A 23,943-nucleotide genomic window follows, 5' to 3' on the forward strand; every position below is an offset into this window, starting at 1 on the left:
CATGAAGCGCGTTTGCACAATGGTGAAGGAAGGGGGCATGGCCTGAGGTGACATGTCTGCAAACTTGCCCTGTGGCACTTTTAAAGTTGGAGAATTAATTCCTCCTTAATCCTGAGGTCCCCGGGTGCCAACTAGCCCACCAGGTACCTCCAGTATGCACAAGAAAGCTGCGTTGCATAGTGTTAATCCCCCAACTTAAAATGTGCCACGGGGCACGGTTGCACATTGGTGAAGGGAGGAGGCAGGCCTGAGTTGACATATGTGCAAACACGCCCTGTGGCATATTTTAATTTGGGGGATTAAGTCCCCTTGGATCCTGAGGGTCCCTGCGGTGCAACTAGCCCACCAGCTACCTCCATTAAGCGCCACAGAGCTGCATTGCAGAGAGGTGTAAAAAGGGGCGTGGCCTCAGAACCCCTCTCTGCAACTTAGTCCCCTGGCGCATACTGGAGGTTCCTGGTGAGCTAGTTGGCCCCCAGGGACCCCCAGTATTCAAGGGGAATCTGTTCCCCATCTGCAAACGCGCCAGGCGGCACGTTTGCAGAGTGCTGAAAGGAGGGTGCGTGGCCTCCGGCGCGATGCTGGTCCTTTTTTAAACATTTTATAAGAAGGGGGCAGTGTGGCCCCCCTTCTTTTCCTAATGTTCTTGGCCCTGGGGACCCCATCCCCGAGGGCCTCCACGCACATTTCTTTTATAAATTCAAAAATTGGGAAGAGGCCGCGTGGTCCCCCTCCCGAGGCCATAACCTGCCCCGGGGAACCCATTTAAATTATTTTTCTTTTTTGATCGGGGCTACCTTGCTCCCCTCCTTATGCCATTTATGGCCCCGAGGACCCAATCCCCTGGGGCCGGCCACTAATAGCCCCGGGGACCCCATCCACCGGGGCCGGCCCTCTCCGTTGGGGACCTTGGGAGGGGGCCAATCCTCCCACGGTCCTGCCGGCTACCCGCGTCCTGCAGGAGCTGGCATTGCTTTTCCACATGAGGAGCTGCTAAGATGCAGCTTCCTGTGTGTAAAAGCAATTTGGTTTGCATTTTGAAAAAGAGAGCAGGTTTTCCTGCTCTCTCTTTTAAAATCCAAACCAAGTTTGCTATGGCGCTCCGGCCCTGCCTTAGCAAACTACAGTGTCCCGGGGGTGGGCACCCCGGGACACTGCAGGAGACGGCCCTGGGGGGTGGCGGTATCCAGGGCCATCAAGGGCTCCAGGAGGGGTCCGCATGGACCCCTACCACCATTTCCAAAGCCCCTGGAGGTGGCTGCGCTGTGAAAGGAGCGACCCTTGACCCTGCTCGCAGGCAGGTCACTCCCTCCTCACCACACAGCACCACCAGTGTGTCCTCTGGCCCACTGCTAGTGCTTTTAGAGGTTTGAGTGAGCTCTGCGCTCGTTCCGCCCCTCACCCCTCAGTCTCATTGGACTTAGTAAATTGTGCCTGTTAACCGTATGTGACTCGTTTTTCTTCCCTTATTCTGGTCTGGCTTGCACTGTGACAGTTGCCTTTGCCCCCTTTCCCCTTAGCCTTACTGTAAACTTGTGCCTACTTCTGTAACATGTGTAATCGTTTTTTTGCCCCGTTCTGGTTTTGCATTGTGCTTTTTTTCTTTATTTCTCTCCTTTTGCCTTCTGTACCCCGCTCTCCCATCTTTTCCTGCCGCTGATTCCCCTGCGGCCCGCCTCCCTGCGTGCCCATTCGCCGCCCGCTTTCTCCTCCCAGCTGCTCCACACTCCCACCTTCCCTTATACGGCGGCCGCTAGCGCGCCGAAGGCACGCCTAAGGCAAGCACGTCTGCAACCGTCCGTGCCTGGACCGCTCTCAGCGCCAGTACCCCTGGCCCCCACAAATGCCACGACACCCACCTCCACTACGACTCCAGCACCGTTCACATACTCAACGCCTTATGATTGCACACCTGCTTCCTGGCCGCCCGAAGCGCACCCAAGGACCCTTCTCTTGCTGGAACTGCAGCTTCACCAGCATCAAGCCCACCAAACCACCAACCAAAGAACCCAACTACCTGAGATGCATCCTCCTCAACACAGGCTCTGCCCGCAAACATGCCATTGAACTCTAGGATCTACTCGACTCCAACACCCCAGACGTCGCCTTCCTGATGGAGACCTGGCTGAACCCCTCCTCGGCACCAGATATCGCCATAGCCATCCCGGAAGGCTATAAGATCACCCGCAAAGACCGCACCAACGGAGGAGGAATCGCCATCATCCACAGGAACACTGATGACACACTCAGCACCGCCGAACACCTGCACTTCCAGATCCACACCGACCCCAACACCACCCTCAGAGGAACCCTCATCTGCAGACCCCCCGGACCCCGACCACAGTTCAGTGACTCCATCGCCGACTATGTCAGCGCACACGCCCTCACCGCCATGGACTACATTCTCCTCAGAGATCTGAACTTCCACCTTGAGAACAACAACAATGTCAACTTTTCCACCTTGGTAGAGAACCTCGCCAACCTCGGACTCCGACAACAACACCCACCCACTCTGCCAGCCACACTCTTGACCCCATCTTCTCCGCAAGCTCCCATGTCTCCTTCAACCACACCTCCAAGCTCCACTGGAACGACCACTGGTGCGTCCACTTCACCTTCAGGAAACCCACCGGGCACCACCGCACCCAACAGCTGCCTCGTCGCTGCTTGAGCAAAGTCACCGAAGACTAGCTATCCACCACCCTCGCTCATAGCCCACCCGCAGAACCGACCGACCCTGACGCCGCTGCCCGCAACCTCAGACAATGCATCGACGACTGCGCCAACACCCTCGCACCATTCAAGAAACCCTTCAACAGCCACAACAGCAAGAAAGCCAGCTGGTTCACTGAAGACCTCCAGGCCTCCAAGCAAACATACCGAAAGCTAGAGAAGAACTGGATCCGCGAACGAACACCGTAAAGCTACGCAGCCCCCTAGAACTCCACCCGCGGACACCATCACCTAAGTAGGTCCACCAAAAGGGCCTCCTTCAAAGACCACCTAGACAACAACGCACACAACAGCAAAGAGCTCTTCAACATTGTGAAGGAACTCTCCAACCCCAGCTCCAACACCAACGACATCCCACCTTCACAAGACCTGTGCGACTCGCTGGCTGCCTTCTTCCACCACAAGATCACAGACATCCACGTCAGCTTCAACGCCCCGATCACCCCGGCAACCACTGAGACCTCCGCCCCCATGACCACCTTCCGCAACAACCACCTGCTCGCCTGGACCAACATCGACGACACCGCCCACTCCGGATCCCCGTCAGACCCTTGCCCACACCACATCTTCAACAAAAGCCAGCACCACCATCGCACAGCGTCTCCGGAAAGCCATCAACATCTCCTTCGAGACAGAGCTGGAAGCCCGCCGAGATCAACGCCCTACTGAAGAAACCCAAGGTGGACCCAAAGTACCTCAAGAACTTTCTACCCATCTCCCTGCTCCTGTTCCCGGCGAAGGTAATTGAGAAGGCCGTCAACAAACAACTGACCAGCTTCCTTGAGGAGAACAGCATCCTTGATCCATCCTAGTCCGGGTTCCACAGCAACCACAGCACCGAAACTGCCCGCATCAGCACCACCGACAACATCAGAACCCTGCTTGACAACAGAGAGACCCCGGCCCTCATCAACCTGGACTTCACAGCTGCCTTCGACACGGTCTGCCACTAAACACTACGAACATGCCTTCATGATGCCAGAATCCAAGAGAAGGCCCTGGACTGGACCTCCTCCTTCCTCTCTGGCAGAACTTAGAGCGTCCACCTGCCCCCCTTCCGCTCTGAAGCCACCAAGATCATCTGCGGTGTACCCCAGGGCTCATCCCTCAGCCCAATGCATTTCAACATCTACATGGCACCACTCGCCCACGTCGCCCGACTGCCCAACCTCCACATCATCTCCTTCGCCGATGACACCCAGCTGATTCTATCCCACACCAAGGACCCCCACACCACCAACACCAACCTCCATGAAGGAATGAAGGCCGGCGCCGACTAGATGAAGAACAGCCGACTGAAGCTGAACTCAGACAAGATTGAGATCCTCAAACTCGGATCCACCCCCTCGGCCTGGGATGACTCCTGTTGGCCGACGGCACTAGGAACAGCTCAAACACCCATCAATTACACACGAAACCTAGGGGTCATCCTCAACTCCACCCTCTCCATGACAAAACAGGTCAACGCTGTCTCCTCCTCCTGTTTCAACACCCTCCACGTGCTCCGCAGGATCTACAAGTGGATCCCCACTGAAATGAGAAGGACGGTCACCCAGGCCCTCGTCAGCAGCAGACTGGACTCTGGAAATGCCCTCTACGCTGGAGCCTCGGCCAAACTCCTGAAACGGCTCCAATGCATCCAGAACACCTCCGCATACCTGATCCTCGAAATCCCTCGCCGCAACTACATCAAGCCCCACCTGAGAGACCTGCACTGGCTCCCTGTCGACAAGAGGATAACCTTCAAGCTCCTCACTAAGCATGGGCGAATTTTACAAATTCATGGTTCGCGAATTCGCACGAAATCGCAAAACAATCTGCGAATTTGTGGATTTCCCAGTGAAATCGCAGATTTTTTTGCGATTTCCACCATACTTAACTGGAGTACTTTCTACTGGCTAATCAGTAAGTGTTACCTCGTTGGGTAAATGTATAGTGCTTTTCCTACACTACAGCTGCGTAAAGGGCCAGAAGAGTTGCCTCCAGTGACCATGTGTGTGTAACTTTGCCACCGCGCTGGCCGGGGTCCCTCGAGTGAGCTGTCCATCATAGTGTGTAAAGGGCCGGAAGACGGTGCACACCGCTAGTGTGAGTGGCAGGGCCATACGGGTGGGCTTTTATGCGAGTTCACATGCCTCTTGTGTTTGTATAAAAGGTCAGACACCGATCAGAGCAGCAGATGACGAGAAAGAAGCTCCTGGTCATTAGAAGTGCGCTCGTGAAAGTCAAGGATGCAAAGGCCTCCATCAAGCATCATAGCTAATTTTCGACAGTAGATATGGGGAGAACGCACACCTGCCCAGCCTCGACAAAGCGCACTTTTTTTGGCCTGATTAACTTTGTCATCGCGCCGAAGGGCGCCGGGGTCCCTCGAGTGAGCTATCCATCATTGTATGTAAAGGGCGGGAAGACGGTGCACACCCCTAGTGTGAGTGGCGGGGCCAAATGTGGGGGTGGGCTCTATTAGAGTTCACATGCCTCTTCTGTGTGTATAAAAGGTCAGACACCGATCAGAGCAGCAGATGACGAGAAAGAAGCACCTGGTCATGGGGATAGCGCCTGTGAAAGTCAAGGATGCAAAGGTCTCCATCAAGCATCGTAGCTATTTTTCGATGGTAAATATTTGGAGAGCACACACCCGCCCAACCTTGACAAAGCGCACATTTTTTTTGAGCTGATTAAGGAGTTACTGAATTTTAGCTTCAACTCAGGCACCTGCTTTGAATATTTGTATATGTAAGTGCTTCCTGTTGAAGTTTAATTTTTGTGACAGGAGCCTCGTTGTCTACTTATAACTATTCTTTGACCCTGCTACGAGGGTCAAAGCAGGGTCAGAGAATAGTTGCAAGTAGGCAACGAGGCGCCGCTCAGGAAGCACTCACAGGGTTACAGCAGATGCCCAAGTTGAAGTTAATTTCTTTGTAAATATTTTGTAAATGGTTACAAAGAAATTAACTTCAACTTGTGCACCTGCTGCTGTAACCCTGTAAGTCCTTCCATGAAAATTCGTCCCGCTTGCGAATTCGCGGATTTTCTGCGATTTCGAGAGATTTGCGGATCGCGAAATCGTGGAAAATCCGTAAATTCCGTGAGCACAACGAACTTCCTGCCCACACTTACTCCTCACCCACGCACAAAAGGCACTCCACAACACCGGACCAGCGTACCTCAACAGCTGACTCAGCTTCTACACCCCCACCCGCCAGCTCCGCTCAGCTGACCTCGCCCTCGCCACTGTCCCCCGCATCTGAAGAGTGACCGCCAGCGGCAGATCATTCTCCCACCTAGCCACCAAGACATGAAACACCCTCTCAACCCACCTACGGCAGACCCAAGACCTACTGACCTTCAGAAGATTCCTCAAGACCTGGCTCTACGAACAGTAGCAGCATCCCCCCCCTCCTCAGCGCCTTGAGACCCTCATGGGCATGTAGCCTGCTTTAAAAATAATGTGATCGATTGATTGATTGATTGATGGTATGTTTAAAACACTGTGATTTGCATTGCACTCTTACTCGTGATCAAGGAGGTGTTTCTCCAAAACGCGTAGAGTGACTTGGCTTTAAAGAACTAAAACATGCTAAAAAGGATTATTTGTGGCCCTGGCATCGCTTTTGGTAATTGGTGAAATGATTGTGCTGGATTTTTGGAGTTCACAACCCCACCATGGCCCGCCACTGAAAGCGGCTTGGGTTTCTGCGTGAACATTTCTTTTGTGGATATATTACCTACTGGCGGTCGCCAGTAGGTAGTTATAGTTAGAATTTTTTTCAATGCAAAATCTCAAAATTCTATTGTGAATAACTTTGGCGACGGTTGACGAATCTGCCTGAAAATTTCCTCAAATTTGCCTTTGCACTGCTGATGACGTCACATATTACATCACTCATGACATGGTCAGTGACATCACTCATGACATCACTGATGACACCATCCTTGTGACAGAGTGAGAGACCTCCTCTCAATGTAATGTAACCCTTGAAACACATATTCAAAAAGAGAAACTAACATTTTCATAAAAATGGAGATACCCATACCAGTTACAACAACCAATTCAGTAATTCGGTATTCAGTATACACATCCACTCATTCACCAACAGTTCTATATAGTCACTCATACATATACTCACTCATCATATGTAGTGATACACCTATACATCCTGTTACACACCGACAGTCATCCAAAAGTTACTCACACACATAATCACACTTGCAAAAAAACTATTGAACATCCATTCATTTGCATATACAGCTATACACACACTACCACCTTACTTCTAAGGAAACTTACACATACTTACTCTCTTAAACAATCACTTATAGAAACACATACTTATTTAAACAGGAACTCTTACAATCTCACACTCTCACATATACTCACTTATATACATCAATACTCACATATACTAGATGAAAACATATGTAGTTACTGATAAAGACACTAGTGAGACAGTTATTCACTCACTAACACACACATATGCACACACATCCACCCATACAGTCCTGCACATATGCTGTCTTCAAAAGACATAGAAACAGTGAGTCAATCATTGATGCATCTATGTGTTAAGTAACACCCCCACCAAACCATACAGACACTCATACTGATACTAAAAAAAACATCTAATAACGCATATACACACACATGTAGCTACTCATCAACCCATGCAGCCACTTATACACAAAGTGAAACACTGATACAAACATTTAAATATTTAAACAATACTCGCTAACAAAAAGCCAGTGAACCAATCAATTTTTTTTTTATAAAACATCCATTAACACCCTTATTTAAACATTTATTCTTCCATAGTTCTTTTTCATATACATATATAAAACATATTTATTTTTCAGAAAGACCCACATTCACTGGATGGTGTCATCAGTGATGTCATGAGTGATGTCACTGACCATGTCATGAGTGATTTAATATGTGACGTCATCAGCAGTGCATTGCAGGCGCGCAAGTTATAGTGAGTCCAACTAACTATAACGTGGGAATTTCAATGGTTTTATGTCAGTAAAATTTCCAGCTAACTATAACTGGTGTGAAACCTACGTTTTTTTTAGTGAATATATGTATATATATATATACATATATATATATATATATCGAAAAAAAACCTCCTGGTTTGCATTCCGCAACGACAGACAGACAAACGGACAACTTGCTTTCTTCTCCTTGAAGCAGGTATTTTATTTAAGAGATATTTTAAAGTGAACTGCTGTGGAAAAATTCAGATGCGTTTCGGCGAACGCAGTCGCCTTGCTCACTGGAACAGGGTGATTAGTGACCCAACAGAAATTTAAATACACCATCTACCAATCCTATATATATATTCACTGAAAAAACCATAGGTTTCAGCCACATTATAGTTAGGAATTAGCATTTAAAACACCTTAAAAATTCACAAAAAAAACATAGGTTTCACACATGTTATAGTTAGCTGGACATTTCACTCATACAAAACCGTTGAAATTCCTCCGTTATAGTTAGTTCAACTAACTATAACTCGCACGCCCGCAATGAGCTGCTGATGACGTCACATATTACATCACTCATGATATGGTCAGTGACATCACGCATGACATCACTGATGACTTCACCTCAAGCCCCGCCCCCTCCCTTCACCACTGTGAAAATGCACCCGTGGCCTGTTCTAAGTTGGGGAATTAAGTCCCCTTGAATACTGGGGGTCCCTGGGGGCCAACTAGCCCACCAGGAACAGGGGCTGCGTTGCAGAGAGGTGTAAGAAGGGGAATGGCCGCATTACACCTCCCAACATTTAAAAGCCCCGGGGGTGGTGGTCCCCAGGGCTGGGGGGGTCCCTCACGAACCGCCAATTTAAATATGTAGTGCCCCAGAGAGGTGGCGGTCCCCGGGGCATGTGGGGTGGCTTGCACTTCCCCACACAGGGTTTTATTTTTTTTTAAAGTAGCCCCGGGGGGTGGCAGAACATGTTATCATGTTAAAGCCCTGGGGGTTGGTGATCCCAGGGGCTCGGGGGGCCTTAGAGGCCCCCCATCATTAGACATTTAAGCCCCGTGGGTGGCGGTCCTCTGGGCTGCGGTGGGGCCGTCTGCCCCCCGCTATAATACATACTGTGCCCCAGGGGGTGGCAGTCCCGGGGGCAGTGCGGGGGGATTGTCCCCCCACACTTTATTTTTTATAAAAAAAAACAGGATTTGGCTCCCCCGGGGGCTAAATAATGATTTGGTTTTTTAAATGTTGGCCTTGGGGTCCTTGTGGGACCTCCTAAGCAGGTCTAGGGGGTCAGGGTGTTTCTACCCTGCCCCCTTTTCTTGTTTTTCGCGTTTCTTTTTCTGTTTTCTTGTGCCTCGGTTCTACCGATGCGCAAGTTGGCTGTTAACACTTCCTAGTTTGGAGTGTTAGAGCTAATTAGCACAAATTTCGGGCTCGGGAGGAAACGCGTACCGTACTTAAAAAAATATATAAATATAGGGGATGCGAGTCCTTGCAGTGGACTTGCGGATCCTACTAAAATTTGATTGCCCGCCAAAATTTAAAAAACCAATAAGTGTTGCCAGCCATCTTGGGACTTGGCTTGAACCTGATTTCCTGAACAAATTTAATCAATATAGATTAGGGGGCACTGTAGGAATACCCTGACCCCCAAGATATTGTGGAGGGGTAAAAAGCCTTTTTTATTAAGTCTCTCTGGGTCTCATGGGCAAATCTACAAATCTGCTGCTGGAAAGTTTTTTTTAACAAAGCAAACGCAGGCTCTCGCTCTTTCTTTTGAATAGCTCCCAGGTGGGCCAGGTTGCGGGGGCATATAATAAATATAGGTAATATAGGTATGGGGCTCATGGGTCCCCCTGTTATAGCTTATCAAAGCCCCAGGGACTGCGACCTCCCCAGGACAAATTCCAATGTTATGCGGGGGACTCATGGAACCCACCTGCCTGGGAACTGCCACCTCCCTGGGGCTAATTCCAGTAATATGGGGTCCTCGTGGACCCCCTTACCCCGGGGACTACCACCTCCTCAGGGCTTTTTATTTTTCATGTGGGTGGCCTCATGGACCCCCTCCATGCCCAGGGGACCAACACCTCCCCGAAACACTGTATTTTGTAAAGAAATAGGAGGGGGGCTGCATTGCTCCCTCCCAGGCAGTTCCCGGCCCTGGGGACCAACACCTCCCCTGGGCAGGCCCCTAGTCAAGGAAGAAGGGGGGCCTTGTGAGACCCCCTCTTGGAGCTGTGCATGGCCCTGGGGACCGCCTCCCCCCCCGGGGCCAGCTCCACCAATGTTTCAGTATGCCTACCCCGGGACATTGCAGTTGGCTATGACATGGCGGGAGCACCGCTCCTGCCATAGCAAACTCAGCTCTGCTTCCAACAAGCAAAGCAGGAGATGCTCTTGCTTGTTAAAAACTGAACATGTCTGTTTCCCTGCCCTCTGTCAAGGGAGCAGGGAAACCGGCATTGCTTTGAGATCCAGTGAGCAGCATGTTAGCAGCTCCCTGGGTCTCAAAGCAAAGCCAGCTCCCGCAGGAGGTGGGGAGCCAGCAGGGACTGCCAGGGCCTTCAGGCTTCCCCCTCATGGTCCTAACATTTCAAAAGTGGGTGCCCTCGGTGGGACCAGGGCACCTACATTACAGGCTGGGCCCTGGGGTATGGGGTACCCGGGGCTGCAAACAAACGAGGAGCGGGCCATGAGGCCACCTCCCTTGTTTAGAAAAAAAATAATGTTTCTTTGAATGTGTCAGGCCTCAGGGGATGGGGTGCCTGGGGCTGAAAATGACCCATTATGGGGGCTGCTCGGCCCCCCTTCCTTTAAATTTTACATACATAAAGAAGTAAAAGGCTGTGCTCCTAGGGTTGGGATCCCCTGGGCCGAAACCAGCCCGGGAGGGGGGCTGCAGGGCTCCCCTCCTTTTTTTCTATAAAAAAATTGCAAAGGGTCAGGTTCTGTGGGATGGGTTCCTCGGGGCACAAAATAGTCCAGGGAACGTGAGCCACAAAGCCCCCTTCCTAAAATAGAAAGAGAAAAAGAAAAAAAGCTGGCAATATGACAGAGGCCCTGTACCCATTCTCCACCACTACAAACGCGCCTCCTGGCATGCTGCTAGTTGGGGGGCATAGTCCCCTTGGCTGCTGATGATCCTTTGGGGCCAACAAGCCCTCCGGGTACCTCCAGTAAGCTCCACTCACTGGGAATATTAAGAGGTGGTCAGTGGCCACGCCCCATTTCACCACCAGTCTGCAAACATGTCTCTAGGTTCACTGCTGGTGGGGGGATGAGGTCCCTTTGCCTCCTGAGGGCCTCAATACTAAAGTGGACTTCTTCCCCAACCAGCAGTGAGCCAGGAGGTGCATTTGCGGAGTCGTGGAAAAATGGGCGTGGCCTCTGACAACGTTTTAGCAACCTTACTGTGAGGTCTTATTGGAGGTAACAGGAGGGCTAGTTAGCCCCCAAGGACCGTCAAGAGTCAAGAGGACTACATCCCTCAACTAGTAAAGTGCCAGGAGGCACGTTTGCAGAGTGGTGGAGAAAGGGGGCCATGGCCACTGAAAACCTCTCAGCAAACCCACTGCGTGGGACTTGCTAGAGGTAACTGGAGGGGTAGTTGCCCCCAAGGACCCTCAATAGCTATGGAGACTTCATCCCCCTACTGTAGTGCGTCAAGAGGTCTGTTTGCAGAGTTGTGAAGTAAGGGGGTATGGCCTCCTACCTGGTCTCCGCAATCCTGCTGTGTGGGACTTACTGGAGGTAAGTCCCACACAGCGGGATTACTGAGAGGTCTTCAGAGGCCAAATATTTTGGTGGAAATCACAGTGGAGCTGCAGTTCCTGCTGAAGAATAGAGAAAAAAATTAGAATTGTGACCTCCAGCACTATTCTATTACTATGCCCCCAGCAGGGCCAGGCCCTGAAGGCATGAGGCCATAAAAGTTACAAACATAAGTGGGGGGTCTTGCGGACATTCATGCCCCGGAGACCACCACGTCCCCTGGGCTTACTCATAAGGATTAGGGGGCTCATGTCCCTTGGCTATTTATCAAATTAATGCAGGGGGTATGTACGGCCTCCCCTGCTGCTCCAGGGCTAATACAAAATAAATCAGGGGGACCTTGCAGACCCTCCAGGGGACCAGCACCTCCCGAGGCCAAATACAGTTTTAAAATATAAGGGGGCCATGTCTCGGGGAGGCCTTACTGAATGAAAGTGGAAAGCCATACAGTCCCTCTCCTTGAGCGACTGATGGCCCTGGGGACCACCACTGGGGACAGCTCTTGTTATGTCCCGGGGTGCCCTCACCAGGATACAGATGTTTGCTGTAGCTTGGAAAGAGCTTTACCACTCCCTCCAAGTCACAGCAAACACTGCTGAGAAATGCTCTAGCTTGCTTGAAGCAGAGCATTAGTCTGTTTCTCTGCCTGCTGCCAAGCCAGCAGGGAAGCAGACAAATTGCTTTCAAATACAGGGAGCTGCATGTTTAGCAGCTCTTTATGCCTGAAAGCAATGCCGGCTCCCACAGGAGGCGGGGAGACAGCAGAGAACTCGGGGGCATTCAGGCCACCACGATCCCAGTAGAGACTGGGTGCCCTGGGGGCAACCCGAAGATATGATCAACACCAGAGGATGGGGTCCCCAGGGCTGAAATCTGCATGGCCCACCTCCCTTATTACAAATAGGCCAGTCTCCAGGGGATGGGGTCCCCAGAGCTTAAATTGACCTGGGGAGGGGGACTGCATGCCCCTCTCCCCTAGTTAAAAAATGTTATTGAAAAAAGCCAGCCCCCAAGAGAAGGCCCTCTCCCTATCTCAACCGCTCTACAAAGGGGCCTCCTGCCTTGGAAATTGTTGGGAACTAAAGTCCCCTTGGCTGGTGAGGGTCCATGGTGGCTCAACACCCCTTCTGTTACATCATTAATCCCACACAGTGGGATTTCTGACAGATTATCGGAGGCCCCATCCCCTTTCTCCCTCACTCTGCAAATGCACCTCCTAGCACACTACTAGTTGGAGGATGAAGTACATTTGGGTCCTGAGGGTCTTTGAGGGCCAACAACCCCCCTGTTACCTCCAGCAAGTCTCACACAGCGGATTTGCAGAAAGGTCATTTGAGGCCAGATCCCTTTCTCCATCACTCTGCATACATGAATTCTGGCGCACTACGGGTTGGGAGATGAAGTCCCCTTGGCTCTTGGGGGTCCTTGGGGGCCCAAAAAACAAAGGTGTGGAGGGTCGAGGGGAATGTTTAACGACCTGTCTACTCGCTCCCCATATTCAGGATACAAAACACACAAAAGAGTAGATCAAGTCTGGAGGTGGTGTGCGTCTGAACATGCGACTGTGAAACAATTGGATATAGTTACAGATGAAACAAAAGACTGATAAGTCACAGAGGTTTGAATAAATCCCATCAGCCCACCCAGTTGTTGGAATTTCATCATATGGGAATTGATAAGTATTCAAAACATCTCCTGACCATTTAGTGTCAGGATAACATAGAAGCTCAATGTATATCGTTCCTCAACTTAATAATGGTAATAAAGTTCAGTGCTCAAATAATCGTGATGAATAAAATAGACTACTAAGACTCAAGAAATTTTTCAAATAGAGGTCTAGGTGTCAAAAGTTAAAAAACACGCCGAGTACTTGAACATGGATACTACCCTGTGGCGCTAAGCAAGATGGTCGACATGTTTCAGCCTGTAGGGGAACTATCCCGGCTTTCTTCAGGACCTTTCATAAAAAGATACTACTACAACTGACATTGCTTACATATGAGGAACAGTAAGAGAAATGCGCTTATGAGAAGTCACATATCTACCAGGAACTTTGCACTCCAATGTTCGCTGGAGGAAGGGAGACGAGACTTCTTCCTATCAAGAGATAAAAGATAGTACAACAAAACAGAATAAAGTCACCTGCATGTATCCGCATGAATACACAAACACAGCTCAGATCAACACACCTGCGTGAACAATTTCTATTCCGCATTACTGAAACAAAAAGCATAATAGCTAAATCACAAAGAGGCATTTCCTCAAAGTGATACTCACCCAGCTTTGTGTGGGTGATGACCTCACCTCACCCGGCAACCGCTCGAGAGAATGAGGCCCTGCTCCATAGTGTAGAAAAAGGACATAGTAAGTGTGCGTCATCTTCTATGCCCAGCCAAAATTGCTCTACACAAAAACCCAACAAACGTGTGATAGTAACCTAAGTATCAGACCACAAAGTTATCTACACAGAGGTTAGCAATGAGAAAATTGGAAGCTCTAAATGCTGAAAGGTTTAGAGTTGTTACAAAGCCGTCATATGGGCACTACTAAATACCTCTAGATTGTCACCCATCAAACATAGTGGATGACGCAAGGTTTAAGATGTAAATGTGATCTTAGTTTAAGACCCACAGTCTTTAGGCAAGTTATAGACAATATTGATAAAGAGCCCTATTGGTCTGGATTGGCCCATCATTTGAAGTAAACGTCAAATGCCCCTTGTTAGGAGGCACGGCCATAAGAGTGTAAAGGCACTCTATGCTGGTAAAATTTGTAATAACTGCCAAGTGAGGACATAATTGGTGCAGCAAGAGAATCCTTTTTTTTACCTGTCCGTCGGTACCCCTTGTGTTAACCGAGCGGAAGTGGAGGTGTTTCACACTCCGCCCGCCCTCCTTTTGTAGAAGGACAGTGACTGGTTGATAAGTCACATGGGGACTGATTTCGCGCTAAAACACCAATATAGCGAGACGCAACTCTCCAGAAACTGCAAGACAAACACTCCTAGGAAGACGTGTCCCGCGGAGAGCACCGAAAAAGCGCCGCTGCGACACGTCTAGGGACCGATGTAGGTCCCGATGTGGCAACTGCGCATGCGCAAAACGGGACGCCTAGTGCGCATGCGCTGGAGAACAGCGGCTCCTACTCTTTTGTGTGTTTTGGGTCCTTGGGGGCCAACAACTCCTCCTGTCACCTCCAGTAAGTCCCACACAGCGGGATCCCTGAGAGGTCATCTGAGGTCCTGCCCTCTTTCTCCTAAACTCTGAAAATGCACCTTCCCGTGCACTACTGGTTGGGGGATGAAGCCTCCTTAAGTGATGAGCAGGGCCAGATTGGAAACAGCAACCAGCCCTGGTGCTAGTAATGAAAAGCACTGCTCCCGCTTTTATTACTGGGGGCCGTCATTGCAGCACTGTTGCAAAGTCAGCCCCCAGTAACAAAACGGCCCCCACAGCCAGACAACCATCCCCCACCTCTCCGGCCCACTGGGGAAAATCCTGGTGCCTGCTACAGCCAGTCGTGCCCTGATGCTGAGGGTCCTTGGGGGCCAACAACCCCTTTTGTTACCTTCAGTAAGTCCTACACAGTGGGATTGCTGACAGCTTGTGGGAGGCCCACCCCCTTTCTCCACTACAATGTAAATGTGCCTCCTGGGGCACTACTCGTTGGGGGAGGAAGTACCCTTGGCTGCTGTGGGTCCTTCAATCAATCAATCAATCAATCAGTATACTTATAAAGTGCGACCACTCACCTGTGAGGGTCTCAAGGTGCTGGGTGGGTGGGCTGAGTCTGCGGTTCAGTCAGAGAGCCAGGTCTTGAGGCCCTTCCTGAATTGCAGCAGTGATGGTGATTGCCTGAGGTGCAGAAGCATGGAGTTCCAGGTCTACCAGTAAGGTAGGAGAAGGATCTTCCATCAGCCGTTGTCCTGCGGATCTGTGGGATGGTGGCCAGGGCCAGTTAGGCGAGGGGAGATGTAAAGTGAGTGTGTAGAAGGAGAGCCGGTGTTTGAAGTATGTAGGTCCGGCATTGTGGAGGGCTTTGTAGGCATGTGCAAGAAGCTTGGAGGTGATTCTCTTGTTGATAGGTAGCCAGTGTAAGCCTCTTAGGTGGCTGGTAATGTGGTTGTGGCATGGGATGTTCAGGATCAGTCAGCAGTCTAGCAGAGGTGTTCGGAATGGTGTGTAGTTTTTTTATGGAGTTTCTGGGTGGTGCCGGCATAGAGTGAGTGCATTGCCATAGTCGAGTCTGCTCCTGACGAGCACATAGGTGACCATTTTCCTGGACTTGGTGGGGATCCACTTGAAGGTCTTTCGAAGGAGGTAGAGCGTGTAGAAGCAGGAGGTTTAAACTGCATTGATTTGGTGGCTCATTGAGGGCGGGCATTCCAGGATGATGATGATGTTTTGTGCAGGGTCCATGGGTGTGGGGGTAATTCTGAGTGCTGCAGGCCCCCAGGACAAGGAGTTCAGTATTGTCTGAGTAAAGCTTGAGACAGTTGTCCTTCTTCCATGTGGTGACTGCCTTCATCCCATCGTGGAAGTTGCTCTTGGTAGCTGTGGGTTCATCTGTGAGGGAGAGAATCATCAGTGTAGGAGATGATGTTAAGTCTGCTGCTTATGACGATGGCTGCAAGCGGGCCATCTTGATGTTGAAGACAGTGGCCCACAGGGAGGATCCCTGAGGCACTTTGTAGCTGATCTCTGTGGGTTCCGGGTTTAACTGTGGAAGTCTGACTCTCTGTGTTCGGCTGGTGAGGTAGGAGCAGATCCGTTCTAGGACTTTGTCACAGAATGCAGCATAGTGGAGTCTTGTGCAGAGGGTGTAGTGAAAGATGGTGTCAAAGGTGGCTGAAAGGTCCAGGAGGGCTGCAGGTTCAACTCAGTCGAGAAGGGTGAGCATGTTGTCTGTGGCTGTTAGGAGAGCAATACTAGGGGGATAACATTCTCTCCTGTTACCTCCAGTACGCCCCACACAGCGGGATTACTGAGAGCTCATCAGAAGCCCCTCCCCATTCTCCACCACTCTGCAAACATGACTCCTGGAACAGTACTGATTGGGGGATGAAGTATCCTTGTATGCTGAAGGTCACTGGGGGCCAACAACCCAACCAGATTTCTCCAGTAAGTCCCACAAAACGGGATTGCTAAAAGCTGGTCAGAGGCCCCATCCGCTTTTTCCAAAACTCTGCAAACATGCCTAGTAGTTAAAAAAAACATAGAAATTCAATTAAAAAACAAAGGTTACAGGGATGTTTTAGTTAGGAAAAGGTTTTTTTTAAACATAGAAATTCACTGATGAGTTCATCAAGTGAGTGTAAGTGTTTTTAAGAGTTTATGGTTGTTAAACATATATACTCACCTGCTACTAAAGTTAGATTAGTATACTAGTTGTACTACTAATGAGGGATACTATTTCTACAATGTGTGATCTGTGTGGGTGTGATTGTCTGTATCAGTGTGAGTGGGTGTGTGAGGGGCTGTATAGGTGTGTGAATGCATGCATGAGTGACTGTATGGGTGAGTGATTTTATATTTTTATTTTAAATGTAGAACAAAATATAAAAAGCTGCAGCACTATTAACTCACATTTAAACGTCAAATACTTTGAATATGTTTAACTAAATTACAAATATTTTTCTGAAGAGTGAATTAAAAGCATTTCCTCCAAAAGTAAATAAAAGTATGAATGTATTATAGAGGAATAACTGTAAAAAATTATATATAATTATTTTTAAATTTTTATTATTACATTGTAATTCAAATTTATGTTATATTAATTTCTTATTCTAAAAAGTTATTACAATAATTTAAAATAACATAATAAGTATTTTCTTTTTAGATTTTGTTACACATTAAATTAAATGTATTTATATTTTAAATTGTTTAAATAATTTAATTTACAGTTACATTATTTACAATGGGGTTTCATTTTAGGTCCTTCCCATTATTATCTATGGTGTGGTGGAGGTTGCAGTAGTAGCCATGCGTGGCACTGGACTCAGTCCATCTCTGTGCTAAAATTAATTTACTAATGTTATGGACCTTTTTTGGCTGTTTTAATTTCAGAAGTGCAGTTTGTGAGTAGGAATGTGATTACTCCTATGTGGGTGTGTATAAGTTATTTGTTAAAGCTCCCCTTATTTCAACCTAAACCCATCCTACCTCATCTTATTTAGCAGTAAGTATGCCTCCTTTTCAAGCCACTCCGACAGTCCCTCCCAAGTTTACTATTAAGGGGCAGATTACGATCTTGCTAGGAAAGCCCTCTGTACGACTCAGATCCGGAGGGCTTTCCTAGCAAATTGCGCTGTGCGAGTCCAAACGATCGATTCTGATGCACCCGTATGGTGACGGACTTAGTTCCCTCGGACTCCCATTGAACTCAATTGGAGCCCTGGTACTGCATGCGTACAAAGGCTCCCATTGCAAAAATCGGTGGGTGGGGAAAAGCGTGCACCCTGTGGCAGGCACCCGATGGTGCCCACCACACTGTGCATGCATGGAACGGGGGACCCATGGGTACCCCCCTCTGACTGATTCGGAGGATCCCGGGTGAAGACGGTCCCGCCACACCCCCAGACGTCCAATTCCCACAGCCGTTTCATCCCTGGAAACCTAAGTGGATACTGCTGTCCGAATTGGGCATCGTACTCACTCATTCGGAAGCCAGCTCCATTGCGCAGCATGATTCGGCTTCGAACGAGTCGGACTGACAGGATCAGGTTCGAAAACAATTAGGTCGGCGCTGACTTGATCTTCTCATTGTATTTAGCCATCTGGAATGGGGGATGATTCGGTGAAATCATAGGTTTTTGATCAGATTTGCTCGATCCGGACCCCAAGATCATAATCTGCCTCTAAGTAGTAAACATACATGTGTGAAGATTTGCAGATAGAATAGATCAGAGCGGTGGAGATTTGCACTTGTAGGTCTGTGAATTACATTTTGTGGTAATTAAGTACTACTTCACAAACTACAAATTACAGTTTGTGAGTCAAGGCCTGCATGTAGAGTTATCTACTAAAGTAAGCATAATGAATAACTCAAGTCCCAATAATCATGAGAATGTTAGTTTAATCGGATCCATGGGGCACAGACTGTGGAAAATAGTCCTCACTACCTATCCCTGGCCAAACATTGGTGTAGTTTACTCTCTGCACTATGATGTCCATTTCTTGCCTAGGTAGGAGGGGTGGTGGTAGCAAATTAGCAATTTTCAGTAACATCCTCCTGTAACAATTGGCTGTAATATTTGATGTTGCTTTAACCACCCTCACAATGCCAAATGTGAAATCTGTTGATGATAGAAATTAACAGAACAATAGATCACACAACTTGAAGGACAGGGTTGGGGATTTCGTAAATGGATGGTAGGGGGATTTAGGAATTAAACAATGGATAAAAATAACATTCATCAAGCCCATGAATATGTTGCATCTGTCATGGAATGAAGATGACAGCTCAGTTACAATATTCAAACAGTCTTTCAACACAACATTCAGACAGTCTTTCAGCGCTCAGATTCCAAGTTCTCTATTCATTACCGAGGCTTGATCAGGATCTTCTTAGAGCTTTCTTATAGGGAAGAAGGGCCCTGGAATGCAAAAAGAAATTGGCAATATTGGAGAATCAACATAAGCATGGTGTACAAGAAGTCAGAGGGCAGAACACAGGTTGATGCAGTGGTGTGCCAGTAACTGAAAGCCAATTTTGTATCAATTCCAGACAACAAGACAACCTGTCTGATCACTCATAAAAACAATATGTTGTGCCCATCATGTGAAATGTCCATACCACAAACACTTAAGTAGAGATCCCAACTTGACTCAGTAGTCTGCCCTTTTCTGATTAACACACCTCTCTACAGTACACAGAGGTAGCCTCTTTGAGTTATCTTTTTCCCACTGAAGTAACAGGCATCGGTCCTCCTGGTTGTTGTCAATGACATTTAAGATTCTTTCCAAAAACGAGTTCATACTTTTGAACCAGAAAATGAAAAGAAATAAAATCTTAGGGTCTGATTTATATGTTGGTGGAGAGGGAATCCCCTCCTTACAATCATAATGCTTTGCCCTCCCAATTTAAATGGAGGCAGACCATAGTTTGATGGCGGCAGAGACTAATCTGTCTCCGCCATGGTCAATCTTCTTCTCCGGCCTGACAGAGTAAGGGTGTCAGAGGTTTGGCTATATACTTGCCCTCCTGATTAAGATGGGCGGACATATAGCCTGTCCTGCCATGGAAACCCTGGCTGTAAGGGGCACTGAAAAGTGCTCAATGCAATCACTCACCATTAGAGGAAGCGGTATTGTTGAGTTTATTTTCAAAAATAAAATTCTGCTTTGGTATTTTTATTTTGGAAAATTAAAAATACTCTGTAAGTTTGCCTTGCTGCTCCATCATCCTCCAGCCAAGACCTGTGCAGGTAAGACCAGTGGGGCAGTGGGGACGGGTAGAGGGGATTTCGACAGATGATGATGAGGGAAATTTAATTATTTATTTAATTTTCCCTCATCATTGTCTGTCAAAATCCCCCCCACCCGGCCACACACACCTACTGCTCTTACTGGCACGGGCCACAGCTGCAAAGCACAGTCAAGTAAATTAAAAATCTCAATGACACATGGAAGTCAAGTATTGATCCAGAATAATCACCCATACATTACAAATCAAATTTATTTTACCTGTAAACACCATCCCGACCATCAAATGAACCATCATCATTTGAAATTCAGAGGTACAAGTTCCTTGTTCTAAGTTTGATATTCATTTACCTATGTGCTCCTCTTTTGGATGGAATTAATATACAATCCATATAATTTGTGCAGACTATTGAATCTTCATTGGCAGCCCAGCATGGGAATAAAAGAAAAGATGGGGATGAAGGCAGCTTCTTTTACTTTTTATAAAATGGAGACTTCCATTGCAGATTATAATACCATTGCTCTTTTCAAAGTCTACTGTTAAACCAAAGGTTAAATTACCTTTTCTCACCTGAAAAACGTGTTGAGGTTGAACTAGGTGCTGCTTTTGTCCTCTCTCTAAGATGGGTTGTGTCTGCAGCGGGATGGAGGTGGCTGCAGGTTTTTCAAGTCCTCTTGAAAAGATGGAACCAGGTGGTGTTGGTGGTACTATATGACTCAAAGCAAAGGTGAGCAGTATTTCCCTGTGCCATTCTCCACATTAACAATCACTGGCTCATCATCTTCTTCACTTTTAAGGCTTTCATGAACCTTCTGTTTCACAAGTCTCTCATGATAGCTTTCAGTCATAGTCAGTCCTTGTCAAGATTATAAGAAGGTGGGGGAAGTGCTCTTTTTGTACCTTGCAAGAGATAGTGAAGCTGATGTGTCCAATGGAAGAGCAGTCACAATAAAATCTTGCTCAGCACCAAGATCAGCATCCTTCTCTGCTCTTACTTAAGGTGTTGCTGACTGGTTCCGGTTGATGACTTTCCTGTAAAGATTCAGTTTGCTGCTGGGATAAATCAATTCCGGATTCACTGCTAGTCTCCATGACTGCACTCAGTACAGGAATTTGAGACATGGGCTTTGGTTTTGGTGGTAGTACAATTAATCTAGTTGTGATCCTTTTCCCAGCCTCTTACTGTCCAGAGAAGGGTGCAGCAAGTGTGTTGCATTTACAGATAAAATATAAAGGTTTGATGTCAGTGGTGGCACTGGCAACAGATGTCTTCTTCTCCTAACTGGCCACTTTCTTTCTTCTTTGGAACAATGTTCTTTATTTTTTGTGGGGGTTAACGGTGCATTAGCACAAGCATAAGCACTTAGCTGAGGACTCTGGTGTAACTAATCCTCAGATTTCTCTCCATCTCAGTATCAAATATATGTTTTTATCATGCATGCGATTCATCGCACGCCATTATAACGCAGTCGTTCCAACGACATCGCAAGTCGTCACTACGACTGGCTGCAGGGGGCTCGCTTGATTTAGGAATATTATAATTTACTATTCCTACTCAAGTTTGTGCAACTGCAGGGAAGGTGTTGAATTGTAAAGCCAACACCTTCTGCCCCCTACAGCGAGTCATGGTAACGGCTTGCCATGTAATCGTATGCAATGTAACAACGAGGTCATTGTAACAACCGCGTTGTAATGGCATGCGAGGTATCACATGTCATCTGTGGCTCCAGGAGGGGGGCTGCATGGCTTCCCACTTTCATTCAGTAAGGTTTGCCTGGGAAGTAGCCCCCTCCTATTTTAACATCAGTTATCATAAATGCTGATTAATATTGGAATTAAGCAAAGGTAAAATAGCTGATGCCACATTGTCAGCAAGGAAGGAGGCATGGAGATCAAACAAAAAATGTCACTCATGAATGAGGCACACACATGCACAGGCTTCACAAAATGGCCTTTGATGCATGGCTAGCTAAGAAAGGAGGCATGGAGAACAAAGACAAAATGTTAATCTATCACACATGCACACACACCCACACACCCATATACACACGCACACACAGGCACCACTAGTTGACTGTCACCGCAGATCCAGCAAGAAAGGAGATATGGAGAACAAAGGCAAAATTGCTGCCTTCGATTCACAGACACACACACACTGGGTCTACAAAATGGCCATCATCACCATATGGATATGTGGAGAAAAAATAGAGGCCATGGCTGCCTTAACCTGGCTGGAGACCCTTCCTTCGCTCCTCCCTATTCAATAAAACAGTGGAAGAATGGTGCAAGTAAAAACCCATCATCTGACTAGGCCTATCCATGGGCCTAGTATACCACCAGCATAACTGCAATGGTCTCAAACAGTGAGACAGGTTTAAAATAAAATGGCAATAAATAAATAATAACGAATACTCAAACACAAACAGCACAACCAATAATTACCAATGCTAAACACTTGTAAAAGTTGAAGAAAAACAATTAACCAACTATCTAACACAAACACACTCACATTAAAATGGTGAGCAAACATGTGGGAAAGAACAAAGTAAAAGGTGTTTACACCTGGATCTGGACTCCTGAAACAATGCCCCTCTAGCCATCAAAAGGTGCATGCAGACAAAATAAAATGCCATGACTACAATGGCAATTACAAGCCACAACAATATAGAAAAATATCTCTAGCTCACAAACAGTGAGAATGTGAAGAAATACATTAAAATAAGTATCCAAGACCTACAGCACTAAGCACCAAAAAGTAAAACTTGCCACACTGTGAAGAGAGAAATCTGGACAAAATTCACAAAAACACACAAGGTAATGGTGCAAATATATATACATACGAGCTTTATTGGATTTTAGGCATATAAAATCATTAAAGCAAACAGTAAACCACATTTCATATTTTTTCTAAAAAATACATAGGTAAATATAGATAAATACAAAATGCATAAAAACAGTTAATTTAGCTATATCTATCTCTGGTACATGAAAATACAGAATGTTTGGCAGCTATACTTGTAATAATCCCTTGAAAGTCTAAACATTTAGGTGTTTCCTTGCACTCAATATACTTTTTAGGAAGCCCGTCATGGTACCAATGCAATAAAAGTTTTCTAACATCTGTAAATACATAAAAGCAGGGCAGCATTGTCTCCATTCTCCCTGTTTTAAGAGGGGTACAATTCATCCTCGTCTTTCGTTTGCATAATACTTACAGAATAAAATTACATGAATGGTTGTTTGTACAGAGATGTTATCACAAGGGCATGGGCATAATTCCCTTGACCAATTGTTCATAACCAGATGACTAATCACGCGGTAGAAACTCCCAAATTTAAAACCTGTTAGCATGTACCTATCGACCCCCCCCAGACAACATAGTAGGTAAGGTTGTATGTTATACTTTATGGTGATCAGTTGATGCTGGACTAGCATGGGTTTATTTATTTCCAAAACCAGCCTGTTTTCTACCAGAATGGTCATACAAAAATTCTTTTAAATTCCTTCCGGTGTATTGAATTTAATGTTTCAGGCTGGGAAAAGTATTCTGGAAGCCCAATTTCATGCATACATTTTTTAAAATATTTTAACCATGTGATCCAGTTTGTGATGTTGACATGATCCAGTTTCATTGCATCTGTTAAAATTTCCTTGTTTAGACCTGTGCTGGTAGAGGTCCAATTATGTGCCAAAGCAGGACTGGTTGTACCTTAAATAAATCTGAAATTTATTGTACTCCTAGCTCGCTGTGGCAGTTAAAAACAAAGGGACTAGCAGGGACAGCCAAAATGAATCTTTAAAACTTGTTTTCAACATATCAGATTGAGGCACAATCATGGAACCCCCATATCCCTGCCCCAAAGATTGCAATGCTCACGCATTTAGCCTGATAGATTTTCAGTAGAATTTCTAGTGGTCTTTTGCCTTGTTTTTTGGTAAACTTTATCAGGGCTGCGGTAGACCTCATGAACAGGAGGCTCCTCGTCTTGATTGCCTGAGCCCAAGACCCAGTAAAGTTAAATAGAACA

Source organism: Lissotriton vulgaris, chromosome 6 (assembly GCF_964263255.1).
Source record: "Lissotriton vulgaris chromosome 6, aLisVul1.2, whole genome shotgun sequence".
Lineage (NCBI taxonomy): Eukaryota > Metazoa > Chordata > Amphibia > Caudata > Salamandridae > Lissotriton > Lissotriton vulgaris.